The sequence below is a fragment of the Schistocerca gregaria genome, chromosome 3, assembly GCF_023897955.1.
Source record: "Schistocerca gregaria isolate iqSchGreg1 chromosome 3, iqSchGreg1.2, whole genome shotgun sequence".
In the NCBI taxonomy this organism is placed as follows: domain Eukaryota; kingdom Metazoa; phylum Arthropoda; class Insecta; order Orthoptera; family Acrididae; genus Schistocerca; species Schistocerca gregaria.
Genome location: NC_064922.1, coordinates 825,481,245 through 825,494,911, shown reverse-complemented (window position 1 = coordinate 825,494,911; position 13,667 = coordinate 825,481,245). Strand labels below are relative to the sequence as shown.

General features: G+C 38.7%; 1 protein-coding gene across 2 annotated transcripts in view; it reads right to left on the bottom strand.

The window, feature by feature from the left end:
• Window positions 1–724: 724 nt before the first annotated feature.
• The window catches only part of LOC126354587 (nucleolar protein dao-5-like), a 367,317-nt gene continuing 354,374 nt past the window's right edge, over window positions 725–13,667 (bottom strand). The window contains exons 2-3 of one of the 2 annotated variants that reach the window (XR_007565353.1): window positions 11,125–11,266; window positions 728–4,555 (exon numbers count right to left, since the gene is read on the bottom strand). The gene's annotated coding sequence lies outside the window, so the exon portion shown is untranslated. Of the gene's footprint in view, window positions 4,556–11,124; window positions 11,267–13,667 lie in introns of both variants that reach the window. The other variant, XR_007565354.1, reaches the window with a different exon arrangement.

Genomic DNA, 13,667 nt, shown 5'->3' with positions numbered 1-13,667 from the left:
ACCTCCAACATCCGCTTTCCTACACGGTGTTATCGAAGCTTCAGCGACGTAACCGACAACGGCCAGACAACGCGGAGACCGTACTTGGGCCTCTCCGCAAATTCGCGATTGCTGATGAGGGCAGCATACTCGCGCCGCACAAGCTCAAAGGCGCCGCCCCTACCGACACAGCGCCTGCCGCCGACAGCACTACACGACGAACGATAGCGACTAATGGTGACACTGAGTGGTGTCCGTGTGCAGTCGAATCGGCCCTGAGATTTGTAATTTCTCTTTGGTTTGTCTAAACAGCAATGAAATAAAAATATTTATTTAATATTTTAATCAGCAAGCAACCTGTTCGATTCATATATCAACCTCTTATTGGCTACTAGCGTGGGATAATCTCATAAGTCATCTACTTGTCGTTTCATGTCCGACAGTAGAGAGGAGAAATTATCAGTTCATTACAGTCTATTTCTGTCACATAAATTTTCAAGACTTGTGAAACTGATATCTTTATCATGTAAGCATTTTTCAGTGACCTGGGTATTCTAAGGGCGTGCACCGAATGTGACAGCAGCACAGCTGAGTCAGACTGTAAACCTCAGCTCATAATTCTCAAAGTACGTTTGTTTCTTAGGTGGTACACTTTTATCAAAATAATTGCTGCCAATTTTTAATAAATAATGAGACACAGAAGAGTTTACAAGAACTGTGGAAGATAAAAAATAATTATGTCGAGTCATTGTTAACTTCAGGCTACTCTTTATTATTGAATACAATTACATTCAGTCACATTAAGTATTCGTTTATGATCTTTGTATACACGTACATATAAGTTGATGTGTAGAGTATTAATACTGACATGTAGGCCTGTGTTTTCAAGCAGGGTAGGTTTAGAAAACAATTAATCATACATTGTTGATATCATTAGTATTATTACACTGAACACTGAGAAGAAATTGATTAGTGGATTACCTATTTATTGAAGGATTTCCATTATCTGGACATCAATAGATGATAAAGGAAATATATTCACTTTAATCGTTTGAAGAACAGCATATTATGTTTTATATTGGATTTCTGTGAATCTAACACTTAAGTTTGTTATACATATTACACATTGAATGGTCTTTTTGTTTATGTTACAATCACAAGAAATTTGATTATTAGCTATTAATTAATTGATATAATGAGATAATCAGGTTCTTCTGTTCTACAACAGAGGGAGATCATTTAATGAATACACCTGATGATTTGATTAGACATAAACTTCAATCTAAATTTTTGTTCACAGTATTTTCAACGTATTGAAATTATGATTCACATCTAGATAGTTATTCTGTAATTACCATAAGTTTACTTACATCTAAGTACAATAATTGTGTGGAGTAGATGTGTAAAACAAATGTTTTGGATTTATTGTACAGTCATACAGCTTTGATACTGACTTGGACAGTGAGAGTAACTAATATCTGCAGTTAGTACTAATGAAGATGACATTTCTTCATTTGTGAATAGCTCACCAACAATACAATCATACTAAGTTATGAAATTAGCTACATTTTAAGAAATAAGATAAGTATGCTGATCTTGGACTAGTATAATTTGAGAAGTTCAACATTGTGAATCATCATATAAAAAAGGAACAATTCTATTGAAGTTATGTGCAGAAACTGATTACATTTACGATTTAAAATATGGGATTTTACTTTGTCTGTTCCACGCTGAAAGGACGATTAAGTTAGACATACTTTACCTACACCAGTTCATATAAAACTGCAAGAATTATTGATTTCTACCAGTCTAAAACTTAATATGGTTTATCAGTTTTTGTGATTTTGGTGCATTTTATTTCTATTGTGAATTTAAATAATAGACATTTCTACACATTTCATATTAAGTGTAGACATGTAGGCCTATGTTTTCAAGCAGGATAGATTATAGAAATAATAAATCCTACATTATTGATATCATTAGTATTAATACACTGAACACTGAGAAGAAATAGATTAGTGTATTACCTATTTATTGAAGGATTTCCATTATCTGGACTTCAGTAGGTGATGAAGGAAATATAATCATTTTAATTGTTTGAAGAATGGCGTATTATGTTTTATAATGGATTTCTGTGAATCTAACACTGAAGTTTGTTTTACATATTACACAATGAATGGTCTTTTTGTTTATGTTACAATCACGAGAAATTTGAGTATCAGCTATTAATTAATTGATATAATGAGATAATCAGGTTCTTCTGTTCTACAACAGAGGGAGATCATTTAATGAATACACCTGATGATTTGATTAGACATAAACTTCAATCTAAATTTTTGTTTGCAATATTTTCAACATATTGAAATTATGATTCACATATAGATAGTTATTCTGTAATTACAATAAGTTTGCTTACATCTAAGTACAATATTTGTGTGGTGTAGATGTGTAAAAGAAACATTTTGCATTCACTGTACAGTCAGACAGCTTTGATACTGACTCAGACAGTGAGAGTAACTAAGATTTGCAGTTAGTACTAATGAAGATGACATTTCTTCATTTGTGAGTAGCTCACCCACACTACAATCATACTAAGTCATGAAATTAGCTACATTTTAAGAAATAAGATAAGTATGCTGATTTTGGACTAGTATAATTTGAGAAGTGCAACACTGTGAATCATAATATAAAAAAGGAACAATTTTATTGAAGTTGTGTGCAGAAACTGATTACATTCACGATTTAAAATATGGGATTTTATTTTGTCTGTTCCATGCTGAAAGGACGATAAAGTTGACGTACTTTACCTACACTAGTTCATACAAAGCTGCAAGAACTATTGATTTCTATCACTCTAAAACTAAAACTTAGTATGGTTTATTTTTTGTGATTTTGTTGCATTTTATTTCTATTGTGAATTTAAATAATAGACATTTCTACACATTTCATATTACATATAGACATTAATTTGGTTTCACAATAACATTATATTTGCATACATTATGCAATTTGTGATTTTTACTGTTTATTATGTTGAAACTGTTTTGAATCCATAATCATGGACCAGTATCTCCGACAAGACTTGTATTAGACTGTGATAAGATACTAAACAATATATTAAATCTAAGACAATAACTTACGTTCACCTTTTTGTTTTTTCTGTGGCATATCTGATGTCCTGTAGATCCATTGTTGTAGTTTAAACTGAAGGATATTTTTAGTGGTTCAGCCAATGCCAGAGGTCATGGTGTGGGGAATGGTGTATGGATATTACAGGTTACTTTTTTTTGATAGGCATGTCTGAGATCATCATTTTGATCATAATTTAATGTGGATATTTAAACCTTGTGTTCAATTATGTGAGATGTACTTAACGTTATTCATATAAAAAAAGTTGTTACTAGACAGAAACTTTTGAAACTTTTCTTTACTTGCTCGATGAAAAACTAATGAACCATTGTTATCTCAGCATGTTTCAACTTAATGTACAATATCTGCAACATAGCCTTGTGTCTACAGTTGTAAATACTTAATACATTCAGCATAAATACAACTTTTCCATTTGGCATCAATTGGAAAAAAATACTCTTTCTTGGAAGGAACTTCGTGTCTTTACCTAAATCAAACGATTTTTTCGTGATGAATTGTTAGAACCAAAATAAAATATCGATCATATTAATCATCAATTGGACAATTTATGTACTACCAGTTAAAGTTTTTAATTGTATAGAATGGTGTACTCAAGGGGGAATGAATTTTCACCCCACATGCTGGCACTTTTGTTGTTAATTGCCGAACATTATCTTCCTTTTTTGTAAGTGCTTAAATACTAGCCACTTCAGCAGTCACCAGGTTTTTGCTTTCAGAAATTAACGCAGTTCAGTGATTACAGTTCAGATTAAACTACAAAAACCAATGTATTATTGATGCAATCATACTTCCACTGAAAGAAAGAATGTAATTTATTACTACTGGTAAAACTTATTCATTTATCGATTTTATGGTATGACCATATTGTGTACTGTGTGCCATTCTTAAAAAGAATTTATGCACTTCTGTAAGACCAAATAAATAATGAAATACATAAAAACAAAAACTCTTAGTTTAAAGCGTTTGCTTTAAAAGGCTTCTCTCTTATTCAGTAGCTGACTGTGGAAAAGTAATAGGTTGTACAGGCTTAATGCTCTCTGTGATAGGCGTCTTTGTAGCTGGAGGAGAGGTATCAAAAGGTTTAGCTAGAGGAGCAACAGGGATACTTGGGTTTTTCTTGGCACGTAGGATTGCTCGGAGAATTAATATTGCCAGAAGAACCACCACACCACAGCAAAAAACGGCCAGGCCAATCCAACGGCAGAGCTCTAAACGATAGTTGAACGCACTTGCTGAGGGATCGAGTACTTCCACGTCGTTGTGTGAGTCCAGCACAGCCTGACGGGGTGGAGTCAGATGGCCCACCATCATGGTAATCGTGCCTATTGTCATCATGTTGATACTATCCATCAAGAAAGCTCGGAACCAAAGCTTTCGGAAATCCCACTTGTTTTTCGTAGCGTGACGCACCACAATCATCTTCATCCTGGAAAAAATGCACATTCTTTTGTAATAAGTTGTAGGTCCCATTAATAATTACTATGATCAACTGTTATTGATATAACACAATGAAATCAATCAACAACTTGATGGAATTATGAAAAAATATTTTCTAAAACGTATGCGCTCCTATTCTCACTAGAAATTTTTAATCTTAAATTTTTATTTTTTACATGGTTCTTCTTTTCATCTTTCATAAATTCCACCATCCTTCATAGATACTCTAGTAGGTCTCGTACTAACAATTAGTTGGTTGTTAGGGTACATGCAGGAGTTATTGAAAGTTACCGTCAATTTTATCTGAAACAATTCTTTGGTATTTGGCTAGCTGCGTCTATTACAATAAATACCAGGCTCACAATTTGAGAAAATATTCCGCTACGTGTGTTATGACAGTATTAAGTGGAAGTTGGAATAAGAGAAAATAGAGAGGGAGGCAGAGAGAGTGACAGAATGCTCGAACATTTCTAAAAAAGAAACGGAATGGTGGAACTTTTTTTTAAAAAATAAACAAAAGATTTGTGGAATCTAAGAGTCCACCACCTGAAAAACAGAATCTCGTTTGTTGCTAGAATTTCATAGTTAATTTGCATCTCTTTCTGTCTAGACACGCTTTCATCTGAATGCCTGTATAGCTTCGCTTACAGTTTTAGCGAGAGCAGGCACTGCCCGCAGCGGGAAGAGCGACTGCTGAAATTACGTTTTTCAGGGCAGCCACAAGTCGCACACAGTATTTTTCGCCCGGTTTTTCTCAGTTTAAGAAGGGTATCGTCAGAAGACATCAAACCTGAGGTTTAGAGTAGTCTGCTGATTACAATGCCGATGTCAGAGACTAAGTTAGTTGTATAACAGAGTTTATAATGTCTATGGTCGTTTATTACAAACAGTGCTATACAGCCAGCTTACTTCTCTGACATCGGGGATGTAATCGGCCAATTACTTTGTACTGTAAATCTGATAACGGTCTTGTTAAATTGAACGAAAGCGGTCAATAAAAAAATATTGAGTGCGGCTTGTGGCTGCCCTGAAAAACTGAATTCCCCAGTAATCTGTAAGATTTCCTTTTCGTTCAATTCTTTTCCCTCCATTTCTCAATGAAAAGGAGTTCATCATCTGTACATCTTTTAGATGAGTATCAGTCTGCTGTCATCTGGTGACATCTAAAGAACAGTTCTGTATTTAGAGAAAAATCGAATGAGGGAGTTGGCTAATATTGTCATGCATGTCTACCTGCATGCAGATTCATCTGAAGTTCGCAAGCCACCTGATACGCACCACTGCCTCTTCTTCTTTTTCCTATTCTTGTTCCAGTAGCGAATGTTCACGGTTTCTCTAATTTTGCCTTCGTAGTCTTCTCGCAAGATATAACTAGAAGAATAAAATAGGTTACCTAACTCTTCTACGAAAGTATGTTCTCGGCATTTTAACAGTAAACCATATCCTGATTACAATGTCTGTCTTGTAAAGTCTCGCACTTACAGTTGCAGTCAACTCTTCGAAGCAAGCACTTGAGAATTCATGACATCCAAAAACAGACGGCCCCAGTATATGAATATCGATAATTTTTTAGAGGTGCACATGGGGCCTGAAGATGGCGTATTGAAGCACCCAAACTGGAAGGGAAAATAAAATAAAACATCTTCCCAATTTGCACGGCTGTTTGGAGAATTTCTTTGTTAAATATTTGACCAGCCGCTGTCCCACACCCACAATGGATCAACAGGGAGATTTTCTGGCGGTTGTTAGAATCAATCTCTGTATAGCTTCTGCCGTTCCTAGGTTTACTTACATACCGAGGTGACGAAAATCATAGAATAGCGATATCCACATTTACATATGGCTGTAGCAGCGTGTGCACAAGGTATAAAGGGGTGGTGCATTGCAAGTAGTGCTATTTGTACTCAAGTGAGTCACTGGAAAAGTTTTCTGACGTTGTTATGACTGCACGACAGGAATTAATAGACTTGGAAGGCGGAGTGAGTTGGAGCTTGACGCATGGGAGATTTCATTTCTGAATTCACTATTCCGAGGTCCACCGTGTCAAGAGTGTGCCGAGAATACCATATTTCAGGGACTACCTGTCACCACAGACAACGCAGTGGTCGATGGCCCTCACTTAACGACTGAGAGCAGCAGCGTTTGCGTAGAGTTGTTAGGACTAACAGACAAGCAACACTGCATGAAATTGCCGCAGAAATTAATGCAGGACGTACGACGAACGTATCCGTTAGGCCTGTGGGGGGAAAATTGGCGATAATGGGCTATGTCAGGAGATGAACGATGCGAGTGCGTTTGCTAGCAGCACGACATAGCTGCAGCGTCTTATCTGAGCCCATGAAAATATCAGTTGGACCTTAGACGACTGCAAAACAGTGGACTGCTCAGATGAGTCTCGATTTCAGCTGGTAAAAGCTAATGGTAGGATTCGAGTGTGGCACAGACCCCATGACGCCATGGCCCTACGTTGTCAACAAGGCACTGTGCAAGCTGGTGGTGGCTTCATAATGGTGTGGGCTGTGTTTACATGGAATGCACTGAGCCCTCTGCTCCAGCTGAACAATCATTGACAGGAAATGGTTAAATTTGGTTACTTGGAGACCATTTGCAGCCGTACAGGTACTTCATGTTGCCAAACAACGATGCACTATGTCACCAGGTGACAGCTGCTCACGACTGTTTTGAAGAATATTCTGGGTAATTCTAGTGGATGATCGGGCCACCCAGATCGGCCTTCGTCAGTTCCATCGAACACTTATGGACCATAATCGAGAGATCACTTTGTGCACAAAATCCTGCACCGGCAACACTTTCACAATTATGGACGGGTGTAGAGGCAGCGTGGCTCAACATTTCTGCAGGGAACTTGTTGAGTCCATGGCACGTCGGTTTACTGCATTACGCCGGGCGAAAGTATGTGCGACACGATATTGAGAGATATCCCATGACTTTTGTTACTTAGTGTATGTCGTCTTTCTTCTTCAAATCGCTTACGCGTGCTTTTTTATATTTAGTGGACATGAGTGCTTCTAGTGACTGTTCAACAATACTGCAATCAAAACACAATAGCTCATTTGTCATATTTCTGTGCAATATGTTTCGTTTGATAATGCTGAGGATCAACTGCCAATCCTTGCATCAAGAATTGATCCTCCGTAGATCTCCATGCACTTCACTACAGTTTTCTCGCTTTTGTCTTCTCTATGTACAACAGTGTCATCTGCGAAAAGACTCATCGAACTTCTGAAGGTGTGTGTTATAGATAGCATTGGTCATATAACACACCATTAGTGTATGGATAGATATATCTTTAGTATCAAAATATTTATCTCCGTTAATCCAATCACAAAAGTTGGCTTATACTGTGTACACTCGTATTATGCTCATTATGCTACCGTGTATAACAGTATTAGCCACCTTCTGGATCTCAAGGTGTACCACAGTATCCACATCTGCTCTGATATCTACTGCCATTTGGGTTTAATGGAGCCATCAAAATATCAAGTACTCAAATTATCATATTCAAATCCATTTTGAAGTAAGCTTTCAACTATTAGTTTAACTTTTTGTGGGGCTATCTTTGCACTTATCAGTATGAAATTTTTAAATTTTTTTGGTGTTATATAACACAGAACTCTTAAAGAACTCTAAACCTGAAGGACTGGAGCTCACATGTCGGTATTTCCTTCCATAACCATGTTTGTCAGTTATTGATTATCTGTCCTCCAACCCCTGCATTCTGTTAGATCTCTAAACTGCAAAATTGGATCAAGTCTTGGATATCCCTAAAAGATGCCAACTTCTACTGCTGTGGGATTCGTATGCTGTGCACCAAGCGATGCAGGTTGGTGATTAGCACACTGGACTCGCATTCGAAAGGACGATGGTTCAAACCAGCTACTGGCCATCCTGATTTAGGTTTTCTATGTTTTCCGTAAATCACTTCAGGCAAATTCCAGGATGGCTCCTTTGAAACTGCACAGCCGATTACCTTCCCCATCTTTCCCTAATTTGAGCTTGTGCTCCTTCTCTAAAGACCTGTATGTTGTGACGGTACAAACTCCCGTTACTAGATGAATATTTCTAGTACGCAAGGATTGCTTTGTGGTTAGCGAGCGCGCTACACGGAAGAGCGTGGCGGGCCCGTGCGAGATTTGCAACGGTCGGTGGGATGGTTTCCGCCGCCGGGTGCACACGTGGCCTGCAGCTTGGGGCATTGTTTGGTTTTTCGCGCATTCCGCGAAAACTATGTAATTTACGGTGAAGAGCGATGCGGCAGTGGATTGTGGTCAGCAATATGCACCTACTGAAAGTTCGATCTTTATTTCAAGTGACGAGACGCAAAAGTTATAGTAACCTCAAAATCGGTTAATATCACGAATACTGAAAGATTAATAAAAATAGTACATAACAACTTACAGGGATGAGCGAGCATTCATTAAAACGTTTCGTCATAGCGGATAAAGTGCCATAATAATAAGTTAAGTTTCATAAATAATTAATCCCGTAATGAGCAATAAAACAAGTTTGAGGGAAAATTGTTTATAATATTCAATAGAAAATTCATGACGTAAAGAACGGCACTATATAATGTTTTGGGTGGCATCACACGTATCTTAAACTAGTTAAGTTACACTATACGCTTAACTTGCAATAGTTCTCATTGTTTGCAAATTATTATTAACATTTATCGCCCATAATTAATTAATTATTATAGATATGAAGATTTTGAGCAGTGCAATGTGTAGAGCGCTATAGATTACGTCTAAAAACGGTGCTATATGCAGTTCTATATCAAAACTTTGCAGCACAGATGTAAGCGAACAAATTTGCGCTAAGTGGCGAAATTTTGCAAAAACTAAAACTTGATTTACGGGTGATAGAATAATCCTAGAAATTAATGTAAGATAGTAAATGAGATGTACTTTTTAGCGTGGTTCCGATGGTGTACTCATTTCAGCCGAGGGATGTATGTATCAAAATTTGTAACCTTATATCTGGTGAGATTGGTACTTGCATAACCAGGAGGTGGATACCCGAGCGTATATAAGCGAGCGGACATCTTGGCCAGGGGTCAGTCGTTTGTCAGCCGTTTTGGAGGGTGGGTGGCGAGCAAGCCCCACTCGAGGGTGGCCCATGTGGTCGTTTGAGAATTCTTTTTCGTGCCGTTTTATTTCGACGAAGAGTATTGTTTAATAGCGCAAATGCGCAAGCATATATTTGGTGAACTGGAAGTGCTACGATTATTTGTGTGAGTACGATTTACGACGTATAAATCGTCGTAAGTGAACTTGTGGTGAGCTGGGATTTCGCGCCAAAACTGCTAGAACAAAGAGGACAGTGGGACTTGTGGTTCTGTTCGAACTGAATGAGTAATTTTCGTTTATACCAGCCTACATTACTGCTATTGGGGGCTCGGAGTCAAATTATTATTAAAGTAAACCTGTAAACCGTCTCACCAGTGCTAGTTTCACTGTGTGAAAGAAAAGGACAACACGAATAAATAGCAATGGAACTGTGTCGTGAAAAACTGATTTTGCTCCAATAATCGCCTAATTTTTGTTCCCTCGCATAAACTGTACTCATGAATATTAATTCAAAACTATAACTAATGCGCTGGTGTGGAACAGTGTACTAATGCACCAAGTGTGGAAATCATCCCGTGAGACTTACTTGAGAGTCAAAATTTGCAATAACATTTTTTAACCAACATTTGTATATGCACACTCGTGAGAACTCTTCAACCGCACTTCTTTATTTACCGCCCCGTCGCAATTGGGGGCTCGTCCGGGTGCAGCATTAAATAATTGTAGCGAAATGCAGGAAGATCTGCAGCGGATAGGCATTTGGTGCAGGGAGAGGCAACTGACCCTTAACATAGACAAATGTAATTTATTGCTAATACATAGAAAAAAGGATCCTTTATTGTATGATTATATGATAGCAGAACAAACACTGGTAGCAGTTACTTCTGTTAAATATCTGGGAGTATGGCTTACAAAACACTCGTTCGACCTATACTTGAGTATTGCTCATCAGTGTGGGATGCGTACCAGATCGGGTTGACGGAGGAGATAGAGAAGATCCAAAGAAGAGCGGCTCGTTTCGTCACAGGGTTATTTGGTAACCGTGATAGCGTTACTGAGATGTTTAGCAAACTCAGGTGGCAGACTGTGCAAGAGAGGCGCTCTGCATCGTGGTGTAGCTTGCTCGTCAGGTTTCGAGAGGGCGCGTTTCTGGATGAGGTATCGAATATATTGCTTCCCCCTACCTATACCTCCCGAGGAGATAACTAATGTAAAATGAGAGAGATTCGAGCGCGAACGGAGGCTTTCAGACAGTCGTTCTTCCCGCGAACCATACGCGACTGGAACAGAAAAGGGAGGTAATGACGTAAAGTGCTCTCCGCCACACACTGTTGGGTGGCTTGCGGAGTATAAATGTAGATGTAGAATAATGTAGATGTAGTGTGCTAGGCAACTAGGTCTGAAGGCTAGTGGAACGAGGCGAGGCACGAACATTCAAAGAAACGTGTGTTTCGGTTAATCGAGTGCCCACCTACTATCGCCGTTCGACGACGCCATGCTGCGCGGATCGAGAGACCAGCGGACGTGCAGCGAGCGCCAGTAGTGTGTGGGCGCGGCCGATTCTCAACAGTGCGATGGGCTGCCAGCGTCTGGGTGTCCACCGACCAGCGGATCTGCAACAAGCAGCCATGACTGCGCTCCGCAACACAGCCTCTTCCGTAGCGCCGAGAACAACGCAGCCTCTCCAGAAAGATAACTGACCACAGCAGGTGCAATTTTTGTTTTTGGTTTCCTTGTTATCAGTTCTTGTGCTAGCCAGGGCAATGGAGCATGAAATTAAAAAATCGCTTAGTGATTGCGGGTTGTCAGGGAGTGATAGTGAACCACAAAGTCCACAGAGACAGGAGGAAATTGCTATCCCTGTAATGTCTAAAGAATTAATTGCTCTTCTCCAGAACATGAGTAGCCAAATAGATTCATTTAAAACTGATGTGGATAATAGATTAAGTGCTTTAGACACCCATTTTTGGAACTAAATTAAATTCCGAATTAAGTTCTCTGAAGACTAATGTGGGCGAAAGAAATAGTCAGTTGGGGGTCAATGAAACAATAAATTGTGAGCGAATTAGATAATAGATCAGAAAAAATAGAAGAGAGCTGGCATTCCAAGGTTGAAGCGGTTGAGGCTGAGCTGAAGGGTGAAACTGTTCCAGGAAGGCAGATGTGTGATGAAAGGGAAGAGGCGACAAGGCAATCTTTGGATGAAGTGAATGCGAAAATAATGGCTAGCAATGGTGAGACAAAAGCTGTGCTGATAAATAAATTAGACAGCAGAGCTGACGATTTCAGAAAGGAAATGGCAACTGTCAGCTCAAAAGGAAATGACAAAATTACCCAGATAGAATTGTATAATGTTTCAGGTCATGCTGGGTGTCCAGGAATGCAGGCACCTAGTGGAAAGCCATTTTCATGCGAAAACGGATATCATGCCGTGGATTTTTTGGCCAATTGCAAGGACTATTTTGTGCCTGGCATGACAGATGAGACAAAAGTAAAATTTGTAAAGAGAATGCTGGGAGGCTCAGCTCAGACAATGGCTAATAAATTTAAGTATCAATTCATTTCATTTGAAATATTTGAACGAATGTTTCTAGACAAATACTGGAGTAAAAATAATAGTACATCTTGATCAGCCTTTAGGTATGTTCACAGAAATATCTACTTTAAGGAGGAGACTACCTGAGAAGTTAAAAAGGGAACTCATACATTGCTCCACTGATTCTGTGGAGACGTTTTTAGACTTTGTTGAGAGTATGGAGCACGCTATGTGCTATAGGCCTGGCGCAAAGGGAAACAATCCAGGGAATAACCATAGGGATGTGGGGGAGAGAAGATATATGAATTGGGGTGACAATCATCAAAATGGCCACAGAAATAGGAATTGGGAAAATAATCATCAGAGCCATCATGGGGACAGAAATAGAAATGAACATTGGAGAGGAAATGAGGGAAGATATAATGAAGAGAGCCACAGTCAAAGGGATTTTAGGGGCAGTGATATGAGAAATAAACCAAGGCCAATGCTGGGAAATGGACCTGGAAGAGGGGGACAGAACAACAGCACACAAGAGGGACAGCACCCTTTAAACTAGAAGTTGTCTCAAATGGGGTCCAATATGGGACAAGACAAGTTGCAAACAAAAGGGCCAAGAGATGGAAAGCTAATAATTATAATCAGACTTGGGGTGGTTATTCTAAAAGAGGTATGAAAATAATGATAGAAGTAGGAGAGAGGAAAGAATTTGTGGTATGGAGGCTATTTTAAATGATGGAAATGTATGGGTGAGCTGGTGCATGGAGCATGACAAAAGGAGAGCTTTTAAGAGGAAGAATGTTAGGGGTTTAAAGGCCCAAATGGAAGAAATCAATGCTGAGAATGTTTTTTGTACAGAGTTCAAGGATGTGAATTCAGAGAAAGATAGTATTGGTTTGGTGACCATTATTAACATGTCAGTGACTGAGGCACTGTCTGAAGGTATAGATGGATGTTGTGATGGCCAAAGTGTATGTGAAAGTAACAGTACAAACGTTGTTGTGTTGTGTGTGATGGAAGCGGATACAAAAGATGATAATGTTAATTCTGAGAGGGCCAAGGTGCCTGAAACTAACGGTTTTGTAGATGATGGTAATGAGTTTGGGGCCATAGTTCCTATTGTTGATGTAGTGATAAATGAATATGTACCAGAGATTGTGCCTGGAGAAATATATGAGGTTAGCTGTGAGCAGCCAGAAGGGGCTGGTTCTGAGATGTCTGGTGAAAGTGTTAGTAATGTGCAGGATGGCAATGAAAGTGATGTTTTGGTGGTATCTGAATCCATGAAACATGATGAAACAAATTGTGCTTGTGTTTACATGCATGGGGTTAAACAGAAAACTAAGAATGATGACCAGTGGAGAACTATGGAGGAATCTGAATTAAATTTAAATGATTGGGTAGCAAGGGCAAAATGGTTGCAATAATATACTCCAGAAAATTGGTCAGTAGGGAGATATAATTTTGTGAACAGTTTAAAG